Raw genomic sequence first — 5,961 nt, 5'->3', positions numbered from 1 at the left:
TGCACACCTAGCCGAGCGAACTATCAAACAGCAACTACAGTTCGCAGCCATTAGTGGTGACCTTAGCAACGAGCAAAGCTCTTTGTCCACCAGAGAGTTGAGGCAGAGCATCTGAGGAAAAAGCCAGAAAACATTTTCTTCATAAAATATGATCCAGTTTCACCAAAATCAGTGACAGCTGGTGGTGTGTGACGTAGTGCCATGAAGTGTTTCGTCCTTTTCGTGGGAGATTGTACCCTCTCAACACAAGCTACACAGTGCTAGAACAGGTGTTCAGAGCGCAGAGTGGCACTGAAAGAGGTAAGCGTACCATCAAATTGATTTTGAAGCTGTTATTTTAAAGTAAAATAGTTGCCACAATGTTGCCCTCATCTGCTCTTCACTCCTGTTTTAACATTATACCTTAATTGTGTCAAGATTAAGTTCTTTGCTTCATATTTCCCCCATGGGGATGACATCTTCACAAGTAGTGTTAGTAGCGACAGGTGACCACTTCATTTCTCTCACCATTTGGCACCACAGACACCTGCTTTGACACTTTTTTATAATACTGCAAGAAGCTCTATGTTCATTTGGCGTAAATATGTTCTTTTTCCCTCAGTATGTAATAATGTAACGCACTGGAGTGGTAAATACCTGGAATTAACCTCTTAGGCTGCTAAATGAGGGTTAACTGCCATAACTGTTTAATAGGTACATATTCTAAAACTCAAAAACAAAGGAGGAGACGACAGACAGCTGCAGCAGTAGGTGTTGCTGTAAGTACTCTACTTGTAAAATAGAGACAAGATGATCATTAATAAAAAGTGCAGCCACAAACCACGTCACTCACCATCAAAAGTGATTTCACAAGCCAACACGAGCTGCAGTAGGCCGATAAGAATCAAAAAGAGACTAAATGTCAGTCAGCACTCTTTGCAGTACTAAGTCAGTACCTTACATACCTTGCACCAGCTCACAGTCAATTCTCTCTCTCTCTTTTCAGCCTCTCAACTTACAGTAGACGTTATGGCAGAATCGTTTTATTAAAAATATTAACAAGTACAATACCTCAATACCCCAAAAAATAACTTATTCAACTTAATATAGTATATAGTATAGTAAGTATCATGGCTGGTTTACTAGAACCACAAATGAACTGAGCAAACAGACCACCAACATGGAGACATCACGTAAAAGGTTGTGTGCTGGAATCTCCTCTCAGCGTCCTATAATAAAAGTGCCTTTCGCTTTGGCACTTTGCATTAGATTTTAATGTCAGTATGGTACTGTTCTCTCTATGAATATCTCTCTCTTGTTTATGATGGAGCTACATGTATTATATATACATACATGCTAATCTCAAGACCTCACTTTGATACATACAGCTAAGAACTAATTTGAAGGCAAACGTGGTTCCCACAGAAGAATGAGAGGACTGCACCGAAAACAATTTTTGTATCCAACAATGACGACCACTTCAGGCACCGACTGGCCAGGCATGTGGAGGTGAGAAAATATGCAGGATTTGAAGTTTTTCCTTCTGTACAACGCCACAGATGTCTTTGTTGGAAGACTATTCTACAATGTCTGCTATTAATCTGTATGATTCACTGATTCGAGGCTACAAAGACACAGGTCGAGGTTATGAAAGCACCTTTTCATGTTGCCTTCCAGTGTGGCTGTTTGGAACAGGTAGAAACACTTTTGCCTTAAAGCGTGGTCGGACGACACACTGTACAACCTTGTTTGTTTGAAGCCATGCTGAAGCCTTAAGCTGCTCTAACTAATGGTATCTGTTCATATTAATGGGGAAATGTCTATATTTACTGCCCCAACGCCTTCTGTTAAGATCCCAACAACTGTAACCCAGGTCACATTCAGGACCCGTTAGTTTACTATCTGTGGAGACTGATTGAGTCACAGTGGGAAGGAGTGAAAATCCTGATAGTGATCACAATTCGTGGAGAAACCAAAGAACTTTTAATCGGGCAGCCCCTGAGCCAGTAACCTGGAAACTATTTGTGGGCTGTGTGTTAGACGTACAGCACGTCTTGGTTACCTAATATACTGTGAATCAACAACAACTTGTTTTATTCATTTATTGCCCTTTCCACAATCAAATGCTCAGATGTCATTTAAGATAAGAGCCGCATGACTCAGTGGTTTGTGTTTATTGCAGAAAGACTTGCACATGCACATACTTCCACAAGCTGCGAAAGCAAATGATGCTCGTCAGGTTAAGAATACGACACTGAACACATCACTGACCTCAGTGGGCGTCTGTCTGCCCAGACTGTGGTGATACACAGTCAGGTTAGCAGCAGTTAGGTCTGGCTGGATGAGGTTTGGATGTTAAACGTAACTTCCTTGATGATACCTGCACTTCTTGACGCCTGCGCTGAGATGTGATATCTACTGATAATGACTGATGGTGACTGATAATTGTGTCATTCATTGGAGGAAGCAATTCCTAAAGACTCTTTAAGGACAGCTGAACATCAAAAGACCATCCATACATGACATGGCTATATATATCTATTTCTTTCTTTTTTTATTTCAGCATTTTACATCCCAACAATCTTCGGTCTAAGTGACTCGTGTGACTTGGCATGAGATCTAAGGATCTGGATGATAGCATGTGGGCTGCATGTGTGCTTAATGACTGGTGTCCGTCCTGCACGAGCCTCATTCCTCAGAGCCGGCTTCGCTGTTTGAGATGCTCTGTGCCACTGGAGTTGCATAATAGCTTCAAGTCACGCTAGGTCAAGATGTTTTTAAAAATTACAGTCTAAAGAAAGTAAGAAGAAAAAAATAGATAACTAGGGAGAGAAAGTGAAAGGGAAGGAATAAAGGACACGTAAAATGTTTTCCTGGTAGGTCTAAAATTCTCAGACTGAAGCAAGAGTTGATAAAAGCAATATAAATTAACATGTAAAGCAAAGGTGGCGGCACAGCTATCATAGTCAAAGTGTACATGCTGTAGCTTACAACTGGTGCGGCTCTGAGATTAATAAGCACTGACCATAAGCACAGTCAGAGCTGAGGACAACAGATGCGTATCTGACAAAGCAAATTGTATCTTATAGACATAAACATAAAGAACTGAGGGGTTCTGTTCTAAGAGGTAGTCAAATAGTGTCAGGTGCCTTCCTGAAAAAGTTCCTGTTTTAATTCTCTTTGAAAATGTATTAAATGTATGGCCTGAAATACACCTCCTGAACTGTTCTAGAAATTGACATGTGACATAAATCTGTTTACACGGTCACATTGTGGGGACTCGCCCTGCGTATGGGGACATAATGCACGTCCCTGTAATATAAATGATTAAATTTTAGCCCACAGATAGGTAAAGTTAGGGTGAGGGTTAGGATTAGGCAGGTCTTCTGGGAGTGGCCTTTTAACTGTACCCAAAGTTATAACTAAAACATACAGGGAGGCATCTTTTCATTACTATGCCCCCCGTTTATGGAATAGGCTGCCTGAAGATCTGAGGGCGACATGTAATATTAATAGTTTTAAACTTAAGACCCATCTTTTTAGTCTGGCCTTTAACAATTTTTTTATTTAGTCCATTTTAGGTACTTTATCATATTTTATGTATTTTATTCTATTTTATATATATAATTAATTTGTTCAGTTTTATTGGTTTTTATTGTTTTCACATTTCAAATTTATGTCCTGTTTCCTCATTTCATGTCATTTCTTTTTACTTCAAGATGGCGTTTCCTCAGTACTTATTTCATTAAGTAGAGTGTGAGTTTGTGTGCTCTTGTGTGTGGGTGTGGGTGTGTGTGGGCAGGGTGGGTGCGTGGGGGTGGGGTGGGGTGGGGTGGTTGTGTGTGGGTGGGATGGGTGGGTTCTTCTTTATTTTTTTTTAATCTTTGATTGTAAAGCACTTTGTGCTACATTTCCTTTTGTATGAAAACTGCTATACAATAAAGTAATTGTTAATATTATTAAGTAGTGGTTATGGTTATGGTCAGGGTAAGTCTCCAGAAAATGAATTTAAGTGCATGTAATGTCCACATAAATGATGCAAACACGACCGTGTGTTTGTGTGTGTACAAGACTGTGTGAGTGTGTGTGTGTGGTGTGGTCTGCACACCTGCCATTCATCAGTTCATCAGCCTTCCAGCACATCAGCCCACTCGTCCCTGGATAATAGCTGTAACCACAGAGGTAGCTATCTTCAGGCCAAACATAGTTGTTACTCCTAGTGATTTTGTATTTTTCTGTTATATTTTAACCTGTTACTCTCCATGTGTGTCAGGATTGCTTCACATCTGCCTGCCTATATCTCCATTAAACCTTCTTAAACCTCATCTTGTCTCCTGCATCTGTGTTCTGCATTTGGGTCCACTTTGGAAGACTATAACACTATTGGTTGCCGCTATATAATCTTAAAACACTGCTTCGACTCATTATGCATTCAGCCTTAGGCACCTGATGCACTGGACGCTTCCTCCTGAGAGAGCACCTCCATGGTTTGGTCTAGAGTGTGGTCTGTGTAACCCACTTCCTCCTATACAGTTCACCACCATTAAGCTTTCTTTAGAGGCACGGACTCACCCTGTTATTTCACATTTGCAGTGGGTGTGGAAAAGATTGGCCTTCCTATTCGATTTTAATGCAAACCTCCACATAGCAGCCTCCTTATGGAATAACCCTAAACTCTGCATAGGGAAATCCCCCTTTCTCTGGAAGTCATGGGCCAACAATGGAGTCCTGGTCCTTGGAGATCTGTATAATGGGGATACTCTCAAGTCTTTTTCTGATATTAAAACACAATTTCATCTGCCCCAGAATCAGTTTTGGAAGTATTTACAACTCAGACACCTGCTGCTTCACACATTCGGGTCTCTCTCAACACCTCCCCCCACCGCAACTTTTCTTACACAAATAATGAAAATTTTCGGTAGAGGTCATGAAGCTTCAGTGTTCTACTCTATGATTTTAAAACACTCAGACAAAGGTGTGTCTGGCCTTAAATCGATTTGGGAGGGAGATCTGATGGTTACTTTTACAGATAGGGAATGGAGCAGGATCTTACAAAACATGAAAAAGATGTCCAGAGAACTCAGAACCAGGCTTATCCAATTCAAGCTTCTGAACAGAGTCTATTGGACCCCCTCCAGGTTATACAGAGTCAAGTTAAAGCAAGACCCAGACTGCTGGAGATGCCAGAACGGGGAAGGTACCTTAACTCACATGCTTTGGAGCTGTCAAAAAATACAAAACTTCTGGTTTGAAATTCACAGTAATGTAACAAAGATTATAGGACGTGACATCCCCTTCTCCCAGAGTCTGTACATTCTGGGGGACCCGTCCCAACTCGATGACCTCCCACCCCATGTAGCAGAGTGGGTTCAGGCAGCACTGATGCTGGGGTGCAAGCTTATTATTTCAGAATGGAAGGCATCTTCATCCCCCCCTGTCAGCCTCTGGCATACTCACTTAGCCCAATTAGCTGCTTTGGAGGGCCTATCATATAGACTAATAGATAGAGTGGAATACTTCAATCTGAAATGGGAACGATACCTACTGTCGCTGAGCACGTAATCATGTGAGCTGTTGGTATTTTTTGCCCCCCCCCCTTCTTTTTATTTTGTATTTTTTTATTTTATTTTCTTTTATCTTTTTTTAATTTTTATCTTTTTATTTCTTGTTATTATTATTTTTTTATTTATTTGTATTTTTATTTATTTTTATTTTTATTATTATTATTATTATTTTTTTTTTTTTCTCTCTGATTGTCCTTGTGCTGTTTTGTCTTGTTTCTTGTTGGGTTGCTTTTGTCTTATTGTTGCTTTTTTTTGTTATATACTAGAGCACAAACACTGTACAGTATTTGCTTACTTTTTATATCCAATTCTCAACATTGCTGTATTGTCGCCATTTACAACATATATACATGTATAAATGTTGTGTGAAAAACCAATAAATTGTGAATCATAAAAAAAAACACTGCTTCGATAAAGA

At 40.1% G+C, this 5,961-nt stretch overlaps 1 long non-coding RNA gene across 1 annotated transcript; it reads left to right on the top strand.

Annotated features, from left to right (window-relative positions):
- Positions 1–3,586, top strand: LOC121617772. The gene is made up of 3 exons (XR_006007410.1): positions 1–300; positions 1,368–1,488; positions 2,543–3,586. It is a non-coding gene; the product is annotated as an uncharacterized LOC121617772 (long non-coding RNA).
- The last annotated feature ends 2,375 nt before the right edge of the window (positions 3,587–5,961 follow it).

The sequence above is a fragment of the Chelmon rostratus genome, chromosome 14 (assembly GCF_017976325.1).
Source record: "Chelmon rostratus isolate fCheRos1 chromosome 14, fCheRos1.pri, whole genome shotgun sequence".
Classification (NCBI taxonomy): Eukaryota; Metazoa; Chordata; class Actinopteri; order Chaetodontiformes; family Chaetodontidae; genus Chelmon; species Chelmon rostratus.
Note: the sequence above shows the minus strand (reverse complement) of the source record. Positions and strands in the feature narration are given on the sequence as shown.